Raw genomic sequence first — 13545 nt, 5'->3', positions numbered from 1 at the left:
TGCCCCTGGATCAACAGGCAGAGAAGGGAGTTACCATCCTGGCTGGTGTGATTGATCCCGATTATTGTTGTTGTTGTTGGGTGCCATTGAGTCGGTTCCGACTCATTAGCGACCCTGTGCACAACAGAACGAAACACTGCCCAGTCCTGCACCATCCTTACAGTCGTTGTTATGCTTGAGCTCATTGTTGCAGCCACTGTGTCAATCCAGCTTGTTGAGGGTTTTCCTCTTTTCCGCTGACCCCATAGTTTACCAAGCATGATGTCCTTCTCCAGGGACTCATCCCTCCTGACAACATGTCCAAAGTATGTAAGATGCAGTCTCTCCATCCTTGCTTCTAAGGAGCATTCTGGCTGCACTTCTTCCAAGACAGATTTGTTCATTCTTTTGGCAGTCCATGGTATATTCAATATTCTTCGCCAACACCACAATTCAAAGGCATCAACTCTTCTTCGGTCTTCCCTATTCATTGTCCAGCTTTCACACACATATGACGTGATTGAAAATACCATGGCTTGGGTCAGGCGCACCTTAGTCTCCAAGATGACATCTTTGCTCTTCAACACTTTGAAGAGGTCCTTTGCAGCAGATTTGCCCAATGCAATGCGTCTTTTGATTTCTTGACTGCTGCTTCCATGGCTGTTGATTGTGGATTCAAGTAAAATGAAATCCTTGACAACTTCAATCTTTTCTCTGTTTATCATGATGTTGCTCATTGGTCCAGTTGTGAGGATTTTTTTCTCTTTTTGTTGAGGTGTAATCCATACTGAAGGCTGTGGTCTTTGATCTTCATTAGTAAGTGCTTCAAGTCCTCTTCACTTTCAGCAAGCAAGGTTGCGTCATCTGCATAACTCAGGTTGTTAATGAGTCTTCCTCCAATCCTGATGCCCCGTTCTTCTTCATATAGTCCAGCTTCTCGGATTATTTGTTCAGCGTACAGATTAAATAGGTATGGTGAAAGAATACAACTCTGACGCACAGCTTTTCTGACTTTAAACCAATCAGTACCCCCTCGTTCTGTCCGAACAACTGCCTCTTGATCTATGTAAAGATTCCTCATGAGCACAATTAAGTGTTCTGGAATTCCCATTCTTCACAGTGTTATCCATAATTTGTTATGATCCACACAGTCGAATGCCTAATCCCGATTACCAAGAGGAAATCAGATTGATATTACATAATGGACGTAAAGAAGAGTACGTATGGAATGCAGGAGATCTCTTAGGGTACCTCTTAGTATTACCATGCCGTGTGATTAAAGTCAATGGTAAACTACAGCAATCCAATTCTGACATGACTACTAATGGCCCACGTCCTTCAGGAATGAAGGTTTGTGTCACCCCACTAGGCAAAGAACCAATACCAGCTGAGGGTGAAGGGAATACAGAATAGGTGGTGGGAGAAGGCAGTTTTAAATACCAGTTACGAGCATGTGACCATTTGCAGAAATGAGGACTTTGTGATTGTTATGAGTATTTCTTCACTGTATGTGTGGATCAAATATTTTTTGGTTCCTTCACTTACAGAATGTAAGATATAAACAGAGCTAGTGCATTTCATTTGTACACTTGTTAGTTGTATCATGTTAGGCACAAGAATGACTTTATAATTGTCTTTATTCAGAGATTATATATGGTTTAAGGAGACATGTACAGGTGCCAGGTTGACAAGGAATGGACTGTGATCATTAAGGGTGTATGTCAACTTGGCTGGGCCGTGCTTCTGAAAGTTTTGGCAGTTATGATGTAGTTTGGCAGTCGTGTAAGGATGTAATCACCTCCATGATGGGATCTGACATGTGATAACCTATGTAATGGGATCTGCTGTGAGTAGACAATCAGTAGAAATGGAGTTTTCTTGGGGGCGTGGCCTGCATCCAATATAGGTGGACTTCCTGGCAAGACTTTTGGGCTTTTCCTCACTCTGCATCCTGCAGCTGGTTCCTGTCCATTTCCTCCAGAACTTGGAACTTGAGCTAGAAGCTTACCTGCTGATCTCGGGTTTCATCAGCCCCTGTGATCTGTGAGCCAGAGGTCTGTTGTCTGACCTGGCAATCCTGGGTTCACCAGCCCCTGCAGCTACGTGAGTCAGGAGAAGCCTCCAGCCTGACACACAGACTTGGCACCTCCCAGCCTCTACAACCCCATGAACCATTTCCTTTATATAAATCTCTCATAGATAGATACATGATAGATAGACAGACAGTCAGACAGACAGACAGATAGGTGCTTCACTGGTTTTCCTTCACGAGAGCACCCATTCTAAGACACCATCTTAGTTAATTTTAACAAGATTTTTATTTCCTTACATTGAATAAAAGGATGTCACGAGAGAGACCCTACTACCTGAACAGAGCATAGTTAAACTAGTCTTATTGGAATGTGGTTTAACATAATCAGCTAATTAGTTACTTGCTTTAATTTCTCTGTGTTTATCAAATAGAACTAAAATCTTTTACTGCAAACCATCTATACAAATGAAATATCTTTAGATTCAGGGAGACTTTTACATCTCTGTACCAGATCCTTTGTCTTGATTAGGTAATAGGACAAGTTACATAATTTCTTTACTCCAGATTTCCTCTTAATAAAAGGAAGACTTTTTTTTTTTTAATCTACAATAAAAAGTAGGCATTCAAGGGCTAATTATAAGTGGATAAATAAATGAATTAGCATGTTGTTTGTGAGTTGCCTCTGTGATATCCAAGTGGAGATGTACGGGAGGCAGTTGTATAGAGCAATTTTTGAGTCTGTGCCCTTACCAGGTAAGATCACTGGGAATTGTGGCCTTTAAGTGCCTCTCTTCCTAGTTGTACTGGTTAGGATATGGATTCAGCTATGGTTGTAGAGAGACCCGGTAGCTTAAATAAGATAGCAGCTTACCTCATTCTTATGATTTGGTGGCTCTGCTTTGTGAATTTGTCAGGAACCCAGGCTTCTTCTATCTTTTTGCTCTTTCACTCTTAGAGTATTGCCCTTTCTCCATCATCCACAATGATTCACCTCCATGTCTCCACTGCAGCAATGGGAAGAGAAAGAGAAGAAAGGGGAGGGCACTTTTTTCCTTAAAAGGGCAAAACCGGAAGTGCATACATCATTTCTCATTCACATCCTATTGACTAGAATCTATAGCCATTTGGCTACTCCTTGTTGCAAGGAAAACTAGAAAATATAGTATTTATTCTGGGGAATCATGTGCCCAGCTAAAATGGAAGTTTCTACTATAAAGAAAAAGAGAGAATGTGCATTGGAGGACAAATAACTGTCTCTGCCATCCCATAGAAGGTCCTGGGATGCTCATCTATTTTCTTTGCCAACTAAGCTTGGACATATGGTAGACTTCCATGAAGACACATGTATTCTTCTATTCAACAAACATTTATTATACTCCTCTTATGTGCCAGCATTGTGTTAGACAGTGAGGTTATACAAATAATCATAATGCTTAATAGAGCTATATCCTGGGCCAAGTGTTTTCTATTGTTTTGCCAGAGCCCAGCAAGGAAAGAAGATAATAGGTGTCAAAATATGCCAAGAGCCTTCTAGGGAAGTTGGAGTCAGAGTCTTTAAACTGGGTTCAACCTTAGATCCAAAAAGGCTGTGGCAGTCCCATGTATCTCAACTGCATACCACACTGTCTAGAAGAAAAGTTTCTCTTTTCCAACCTTTAGATAAAAGCCCTGGCCTCACATTGATTGCCTCATATGACACCCCAGAACCTATAACTGTGGTCAGGGAAATGGAATGGGCGCCATAGAGGGAGTCACCTGGCAGTTTGAAGCTATAATCAAGGACTATGTTGTTGGAGCTAGTATTCAGAGAACTTGGATAAAACTTAGAAAATTCAGACAGGAGAAAAATGGAACATTCTGTATAAATAAACAAATACAAAGTACAGTATAGAGCTTCAGACTTGTGATTTTTATTTCTTCAATTACTTAATATTTGATTATTTTTTAGTACGTACATTGGAAACCCTGGTGGTGTAGTGGTTAAGTGCTATGGCTGCTAACCAAACGGTTGGCAGTACGAATCCACCAGGTGCTCCTTGGAAACTCTATGGGGCAGTTCTACTCTGTCCTATAGGGTTGCTAAGAGTCGGAATCGACTTGACGGCAGTGGGTTTGGTTTTTGGTTAGTATGTACATTATTGGTATAACCTTTACAATGTCAATTAGGGCATTATTATATTGGTTAAAAAAATAAGTCATACTGTTTAATAAGTAACTAATAAACACATAAAACAATATATAAAATAGTAATAATGAATTCTCAATTATCCATACTGAGGGAGGGAAAGGCTGAGTTCAAATTATCGAGAACAATTAATATCCCCAGCTGGGCAGAAGCTGAGGCCATACTTCTAGTGGCAAAGACATGGTGCCATGGTCCTGATCTGGGAGTCATCCAGGCATTGAACTGCCGGTAATAGTTTCCGTCATGAATAAATTACTGAAAAAATATACATAAAAATAATCACGTTTGACTAAAACAACAGCAAAATTTTCGTCTGATATAAATGCTATTGTTACAGTGCCTTTTGCTTTTGAAAGTTCAGTAAACATTTATTGAACAACTGCTGTGGGCAGGGGTTGTATGCTGAGTGCTGTGGAAATGTGATTCCCAGTCCTTCTTGTGGGTGCACTGATGTTCTCCGCCACTGGATACTCAGCAGACAAGTATTATCCTGCTCACATTTTTTTTTTTTTTTTTTACTTTTAAAGGGGTCCTTTCTGTGTAGTGGAGCCCTGGTGGCACAGTGTTTAAGAGCTTCGCTGCTAACCAAAGGTTGGCAGTTCGAATCCACCAGCTGCTCCTTGGAAACCCTATGGGGCAGTTCTACTCTGTCCTATACGGTTGCTATGAGTCAGAATCAACTTGACAGCAATACGTTTTCTCAAAAATGCTGTGGATCACACAAAAAATAAATAGGGCATGGTCTCTGCCCTTGGGAGCATATCATCTACTAATATATATTCTGCTTATCACAATGATGCTATTTAGTAAGCAAATCAGTAATTACTATTCTTATTTAACAGAAAAGGAAACCGTGGTGCAGAGAGGTTAAATAACATTCCTAATACTGTTAAAGACAAGAAATTCTCTTTGAATCAAAGGCTAAGACCCAGTTCTTCTAACTTTAAGCTTAGTTTTATTTCTCCCCACCAAACTATTCAGCATCTTGAGTTCATGTTACTTTTTTTTTCACCCAAGAAATGAAAGCTCTTTGAGTACATTGGTGGTGGTGCTGTTAGATGCCATTGAGTTGACTCTGACTTATGGCAACTCCACACACAACAGAACAAAACTGTGCTAGGTCCTGCATCATCCTCACAACCTCTGGCACGATCAAGCCCATCATCGTGGCTACTGTGCCAATCCATCTCACCAAGGGTCGCCCATGCCCTCATTGGCCTTCTACTTTACCAAACATGTTGTCCTGCTCCAGTGACCGATTCCTCCCGATAGCATGTCCAAAGCAAGCAAGTCAGACAATGCTGTGTTGTGATCCATGAGGTTTTCATTTGCTAATTTTCAGAAGTAGATTGCCAGGACTTTCTTCCTAGTCTTCCTTAGTCTGGAAGCTCCTCTGAAGCCTGTCCACCATGGATGACCCTGTTGGTTTTTGAAATACTGATGGAATAGCTTCCAGCGTCATAGCAACATGTAAGCCACCACAGTATGACAAACTGATAGATGAGTGGTGATTGATTACATTACTCAAACTATTTGAAAATCTGAAAACCAAACCTGTTGCCGTTGAGTCAATTTCGACTCATAGTGACTCTATAAGGACAGATTAGAACTTCCCCCATAGGGTTTCCAAGGAGTGGCTAGTGGATTTGAATTGCCGACCTTTTGGTTAACAGCTGAGCTCTTAAGCCCTGCATCGCCAGGGCTCCTCAAGGCATTTATTACATTTCAACTATTTTCTCAAGTGGTTCCAAAAATAATTTTGCTCTGAAAACTTTATTTTTAGTGTGTTTTGAAACAGAGTAGTCCTCCAGTTCAATGACTTCTACTTAACTAACTCTCCAGGTTAACCTACACCACCCATAACTTCAATAAAATATTTTGATTGGTGCCAGTGTCAGATGGAGAGTTCTCTCAGGTATGTCAAATTCTGTCCGCTTCCTTTACTTGAGATGGTAGGTTTCCAAAGTCATTTGTGGTTGTCTTCAAACCCATGGGCACCAGTTGTGTTTATTTTTATGTAATTTAATTGTTCCACATGAAACTATGAAATATGAGTCCAAGAAAGAAAGATACTTGTTGTCATCTCTATGATAATAACCAAATTGAACGCTTTGGGAAAACACAATAAAGGCGAATAGCTAAAAAATGCTATTGAATTAGACTGTACTCAGAATGTTTTACAAGTATATTTAAATTTCTAATCCACTTTAAAGAAACAGACACTGGAAATTGGAGATGATATATTAAAGGGGTATGTCTTAGGCTAAGTTCTCCAGAGAAGCAAAACCAGTAAAGCGTATAATTATATATAGAAAGAGATTTATATCAAGGAAACAGCTCATGTGATTGTAGAGGCTGGAACGTGCCAAGTCTGTGGATCAGGACAGAGGCTTCCCCTGATTCAAGAAGCTGCAGGGGCTGGTGAGACCAAGACAGGCAGGTCAGAGAGCAGGGCTCTTGCTCGAAGGCTGTGAAGATTGATGAATCCCAAAGTCGACAGGTAAGCTGGTAGCTCAAGTCCCAAGAACCAGAGGTCAGGTGAACAGGAGGCAGCTGCAAGATCCAGAACATGCAAAAGACAGAACGTCCACTTATATTTGGATGCAGGCCACACACCCAAGGAAACTCCCTTTCAACTGATTGGCTACTCACAGCAGATTCCATCTTGGGGGTGATCATATACAAACACTGAGAATCATGGCCCAGCAAAGCTGACACACCATCTTAGCCATCACAGTCCACCCCTTGTCAACTTGACACCTGTACACATCTCCCCAAACCATATATAATCTCTGAATAAAGACAATTACAAAGCCATACTTTTGCCTAACATGATACAACTAACACTTGTATAACTGAAAACACACTAGCCCCGTTTACATCTTATATTTTATAAGTGAAGAAAACAAAAATATTTGATGCACACATACAAAACAGAAATACTCATAACAATTACACTCCTCTATTCTGCAACTGGTAACATGGATGTAACTGGTATTTAGAACCACCTTCTCCCACCAAAAAAAAAAAAAAAATTTTTTTTTTATACTCTCCCACCAGCTATTCCTTATTCCCTTTGCCTTCAGCAAGCACCTCAGGTGGTTGTAGTTATTTACCTGGTGGGGTGGCCCAAACCTTCATTCCTGAAGGCTCTGGGCCATTAGTAGTCATGTCGGAATTGGGTTGCTGTAGTTTACCGTTGACTTTAATCACAGGGCATTGTAGTACTAAGAGACGCCCTAAGGGATCACCTGCGTTCCAGACGTACTCTTCTTTACCTCCATTGTGTAATATCAATCTGATTTCCTCCTGGTAAACCCACCCAGTGCCCTCACATCAATTACACCAGCCAGTATGGTAACTCCTTTCTTTGCCTGTTGATCCAGAGGCATAAGGAGCCCAAAAGTGACCAGGTGGCAATCTTAGCTTCCGGTTCAATGGAATCAGTGAGTCTCCAGGTAAGAACATTCCTCACTTTGGAACTAAGACCTCTAGACCTGCAGAGCGTAAGGTCCCAGGGACAGGAAGCAAAAATCTTGCGAGTGGGTCACTACGGGTAATAGTGAGCCCATTTCCACCCCTTGATTCCTGGACCCATGAAACCTGCCTATGGGAGAAACAGCACCATATATTCAACGCTGGTTTAGAGTATACACAGCCTCCTGGAGAACACTGCCCAACCCTGCAAGGTATTGCCACCTAGCTGGCACCGTAATTGTGACTTTAGGGGGCCATTCCTTCTTTCTATCAAGCCAGCTGCTTCAGGATGATGAGGAACATGGTAAGACCAGTGAATTCCATGAGCATGGGCCCACTGCTGCACTTCATTTGCTGTGAAGTGAGTCCCTTGATCAGAGGCAATGCTGTATGGGATACCATGATGGTGGATAAGGCATTCTGTAAGTCCACGGTTGGTAGTTTTGGCAGAAACATTATGTGCAGGGAAGGCAAATCCATGTCCCGAGTAAGTGTCTATGCCAATAAGGACCACTTTCCATGATGGAATTGGCCTAATAAAAAAAAATTTTTTTTTTAATCAACTTACCACCAAGTGACTAGCTGATCACCTCCAGGGATGGTGCCACATTGGGGACTCAGTGTTGGTCTCTGCTGCTGGCAGATTAGGCCCTCAGCAGTAGCTATAGTCAAGTCAGCCTTAGTGAGTGAAAGTCCATGTTGTTGGGTCCATGCATAAACTCCATCTCTGCCACCATGGCAGTTTGTTCATGAGCCCATTTAGCAATGACAGGAATGGCTGGAGAAAGAGGATGACTGGTTTCCACAGAATGCGTCATCCTATCTACCTGATTATTAAAATCCTCCTCTGCTGAGATCACCCTTTGGTGAGCATTCACATGAGACACAAATATCTTCACTTCTTTAGCCCATTCAGAGAGGTCTCTCCACATACCTCTTCCCCATAAATCCTTGTCTCTGATTTTCCAATCATGTTCCTTCCAAGTCCCTGACCATCTAACCAAACCACTGGCTTCAGCCCACGAATCAGTATACAATTGCACATCTGGCCATTTCTCCTTCCAAGCAAAGTGAACAACCAGGTGCAGTGCTTGAATTTCTGCCCATTGAGAGGATTTCCCTTCACCGTTGTCTTTCAGGGAGGTCCCAGAAATGGGCTGTAGTGCTGCTGCTGTCCACTTTTGAGTGGTGCCTGCATATCGTGCAGAACCGTCTGTAAACCGGGCATGAGTTTTCTCTTCTTCAGTCCACTGATTGTAAGGCTTTCCCCATGAGGCCATAGGTGCAGACTGGGAGATGGAAGATAATGTGACAGGAGAGGAGACCATGTGCATTTGGGCCACTTCCTCATGCAACTTACTTGTGCCTTCAGGTCTTACTTGGGCCTGATCTCGTATTTACCACTTCCATTTAATGATAGAGTGTTGCTGTGCATGTCCAAGTTTATGACTCTGTGGGTGAGACAACACCCAGTTCCTGATGGACAGCTCAGGCTGCATGGTCACTTGGTGTCCCACGGTTAAGTGTTCAGTCTCTACTAAGGCCCAGTAACAAGCCAAAACTGTTTCTCAAAAGGAGAGTAGTTATCTACAGATGATGGCAGGGCTTGCTCCAAAATCCTAAAGGTCTACACTGTGATTCATAGGGGCCTGCCAAAAACTCCAAACAGCACGTCTATCTGCTACTGACACTTCAGGCACCATTGGATCATATGGCCCAAGTGGCAGAAAGGCTTGCATAGCAGACTGGACCTGTTGTAGAGCCTTCTTTTGTTCTGGTCCCCATTCAAAACTAACAGCTTTTCAAGTCACTTGATAAATAGGCTAGAGTAGCACACCCAAATGAGGAGTATGTTGCCTTCAAAATCCAAAGAGTCCCACTAGGCTTTGTGCCTCCTTTTTAGTTGTGGGAGCAGCCAGATACAATAACTTATCCTTCACTTTAGAAGAAATATCTCGACATGCCCCACACCGCTAGAAATTTCACTGAGGTGGAATGTACCTGAATTTTTGTGGGATTAATTTCCTGCCCTCTAGTGTGCAAATGTTTTACCAATAAGTCCAGGGTCATTGACACTTCTTCCTTACTAGGTCCAATCAGCATAATGTCATCAATGTAATGAATGGACCAGGGTGAAGTCTTGTGGAAGGGAAAGGCAACCAAGTCCCTGCGGACTAAATTATGACATAGGCCTGGACAGTTGATGTAGCCCTGAGGTAGGCAAGTGAAGGTGTATTGCTGGCTTTGATAGCTGAAGGCAAACTGCTTCTGGTGGTGCTTCAAAACAGGCATGGAGAAAAAGGCATTAGCCAGATCAATAGCTGCATACCAGGTACCAGGAGATGCATTAATTTGCTCAGGGAATGAAACTACACCTGGAACAGTAGCTGCAATTGGAGTCACCACCTGGTTAAGTTTTCGATAATCTACTGTCATTCTCCAAGATTCATTTGTTTTTTGCACAAGCCAAATAGGAGAGTTGAATGGCAATGTGGTGGAAATCACTACCCCTGCATCTTCACATTCTTGATGGTGGCAGTAATCTCTGCAATACCTCCAGGAAAGTGGTATTGATTTTGGTTTACTATTATCCTAGGTAGGAGCAATTCTAATGGCTTCCACTTGCATTTTCCTACCATATTAGCGCTTACTCCACTTGTCATGGATCCAGTGTGGGGGTTCTGCCAGTTGCTGAGTATATCTATTCCAACTATGTATTCTGGAACTGGAGAAATCACTACAGCATGGGTTTGGGGATCCACTGGACCTATCGTGAGATGGACATGAGCCAAGACTCCATTAATAACCTGACCTCCATATGCCCCTACTCTGACTGGTGGGCCACAGTGACGTTTTGGATCTCCCGAAATTAATGTCAGTTCAGAGCCAATATCCAGTAATCCCTGAAAAGTCTAATTATTTCTTTTTCCCCAATGAACAGTCACTTTTGTAAAAGGCCATAGATCCCTTTGGGGAAGGCTGGGAGAGAGATTAGCAGTATAAATTTTTGGTGGTACATTGGAGTCATTCCTCAAGGGGACCTGGCCTCCGCTTCATTCAAGGGGTTATGGGCCTTTAAACTCGCTCACATCTGGAATTTGACTGAGGGACTTTGATTCTCTATTCTGGTGATTCAAGTTAGACTGCTGTTCACTTGACCTAGAATTCTTCTGTTTGTACAGATCAAGTGAATATTTAGTAATTTCCCACCTATTTCACTCCTAGGGACACCATGACTGAGCAACTAACACCATAAGTCCGTATGAATCAGGCTATTCTGATTACTGCTTTGACTCCACTGTCTGTTACTGTAACCATGCTCACTTTGTCATTGTCGATTGAGTGCTGCCACTTGGCCCTACTACCACGGGATCCAGTCAGCCCCATTGTAGTTAGGTGTCTTAATTCAGTTAGGGCGGTTCCTACTGTCAAATCTGACTTACATAAAATAGCAATCACAGCAGTCTTCAAGGATCCTGGAGCTCCCTTCACAGATTTGTTACTCACAATTCCAGTAAAAGTTGTGTCCTTTGGGTGGTCTATGTCTGGGTCTGTGGGTCTAACCTGATAAATCCACTCTAGCAGGCCAATTTCCCTAAGCCTTTGGATACCTTCTTCTATAGTATACCAAGGCAGGTCTGGTACTTCAACTTATTTAGTGTAGGCCACCTCGGAATCCATGCTTCAGCAACCCAACCAAATAAACTATTAGATCCTTTCCTAACTTCTCAAGCTGAAACACTGAATTACGAATCTGTGCTTAGTGGACCCATATCAATAAACTCAGACTGACCCAGCTTTATGTTCCTTGCACCATTATTCCACACCCTTAATAGCTATTCCCACACATATTCCCCAGGTTTCTGTTTGTACATATTAGAAAAGTCAAGCAGATCTTTTGGAATGTAGCATACCTCCTCCTGGGTCATACTTTGTACTTCACCTTTTGGGACTGGCTGGGACTTAAGTCTAGTTACAGGTCTAGAAGCCAGAATCCATAGTGTGGAATTGTTTTGAGAACATTCAGCATTGTCTTGTAAAGCATCTGCCTCAGTCAATGCCCCAGGCAGTGACTCAGGCAAGGGCTCTTTAGAGGCAGCTGGGCTAGGGCTAATCTCATTAGATAGGAGTGGAGGAGGTAATGGTTTTTCTGAGCAGGGTGGTTTAGCAGAGAAACGTGAAGTAATCTCTTCAGATTGGAGTGGTTCTGCTGGCAGGAGTGATTCAAGGGAATTTAGGGGTTCAGTGTTTCCAGCTTCTTGATTCTCTGCTCATATGTCCCCATCCCAAGTTTCAGGATCCCATTTCTTCCCAATCAGTGCCTTTACTTTAACTTCAGACACTTTTGGAGGTTGGCAACTGAGTTGGTGGTGTAATTCAACCACTCTTACAAAAAGACTCTGGGTTTGGTTTTTGGCAATATAAGCTCTGTTATTACAAGAAATAAGATTTTCTTCCAAAGCACAACTGGAAACTTTGAGGTCATTTATACGGCACTTGAGCTTTAATTCTGAAACCCTGAGCACATCTCTTTCTTTCACCAGTTTGTCAAGCAAAAGTAGGACCAATCAACCACCTTCCTTATAGTTGTCATTCTGACAAAATTGTAGACAGATATCACACATGTGTTCACCCACCCAGAGCCTCACCTTTCACCAATACCTGATCTATTTGTGGTGATATTTTGCATACTTGTATCACCACCTCACACCATGGATTAAAAAAAAAAAAAAATTTGTGCCCTTTTTACTGTTGGAAGCAGTCATCAACATCTTTAACACTAACCCAACTTGAGAACCAATTTAGAAAACTCATCCTTACGATTTTGTTTCTCTAGAACCACTCTCAGTACCAAATGTCTTAAGCTGGTTTCTCCAGAGAAGCAAAACCAGTAAATATACATAGAAATATATGTAGAAATTTATATCAAGGAAACAGCTTATGCAATTGTAGAGGCTGGAATGTCCCAAGTCCAGGGATCGGGATAGAGGTTTCTCCTGATTTAAGTAGCCACAGGGGCTGGCGAGCCCAGGATCAGCAGGTCAGACAGCAGAGCTCTTGTTCACAGGCTCTGAAGATCTACGAATCCCAAAATTGGCAAGCAAGACTGCAAGGCTTCTTCTGATTTGTGTAACTGCAGGGGCTGGCAAATCCAAGATCAGCAGGTCAGAGAGCAGGGCCCTTGCTCACAGGCTGTAAAGATCAACAAATCCTAAGATTGGCAGATAAGCGGGTAGCTCAAGTCCCAAGAACCAGAAGTCACACGAACAGGAGGCAGTTGCAGGATCCAGAGCAAGCAAAAGCCAGAGCGTCCACTTATATTCGGATGCAGGCCACACACCCAAGGAAACCTCTTTTCAACTGATTGGCCACTTACAGCAGACCCACCATGGGGGTGATCACATATGAACACTGAGAATCATGGCCCAGCCAAGCTGACACACAATCTTAACAATCACAGGGTGATTTACGCCAGAAAGCCTACCTAGAAATCCAGTGGGTTAACCCATATAAAGAGAAAAGACCTTGGCCTTACATTTAAAAATTGGTGAGTTTACATTTATCTTTTTCAGTTAAAATGTTTAATGTGTGTTTCAATTTTTACAATTCTTCACCTTACTTTTTTGATTAGCCAACCAGTATCAATTCCATCAGTTAACTTAGCTTCTACTGTATTCAACTGGCATAATTGAAAATAACCTTCAGAAATTTGGAAATTAGAGTTAAAGTTCCCCCCTGGATTAGGCAGTAAAACTGATTACTGTATTAAATGCTTTGCTTAATTGTTTTATTCCATAGTTGATTTTGCAGGAACCTTTCTTCAGGGTAAATTCTAAATTAACAAATTAAAAAAAAAAAATCCCACTTTTTC

At 42.1% G+C, this 13545-nt stretch overlaps 1 pseudogene; it reads right to left on the bottom strand.

Annotated features, from left to right (window-relative positions):
- Positions 1 to 7616: 7616 nt before the first annotated feature.
- On the bottom strand, positions 7617 to 11060 carry LOC135228386 (uncharacterized; annotated as a pseudogene).
- Between the last annotated feature and the right edge of the window lie 2485 nt (positions 11061 to 13545).

This window comes from Loxodonta africana, chromosome 21, assembly GCF_030014295.1.
Source record: "Loxodonta africana isolate mLoxAfr1 chromosome 21, mLoxAfr1.hap2, whole genome shotgun sequence".
Taxonomy (NCBI): domain Eukaryota; kingdom Metazoa; phylum Chordata; class Mammalia; order Proboscidea; family Elephantidae; genus Loxodonta; species Loxodonta africana.
Note: the sequence above shows the minus strand (reverse complement) of the source record. Positions and strands in the feature narration are given on the sequence as shown.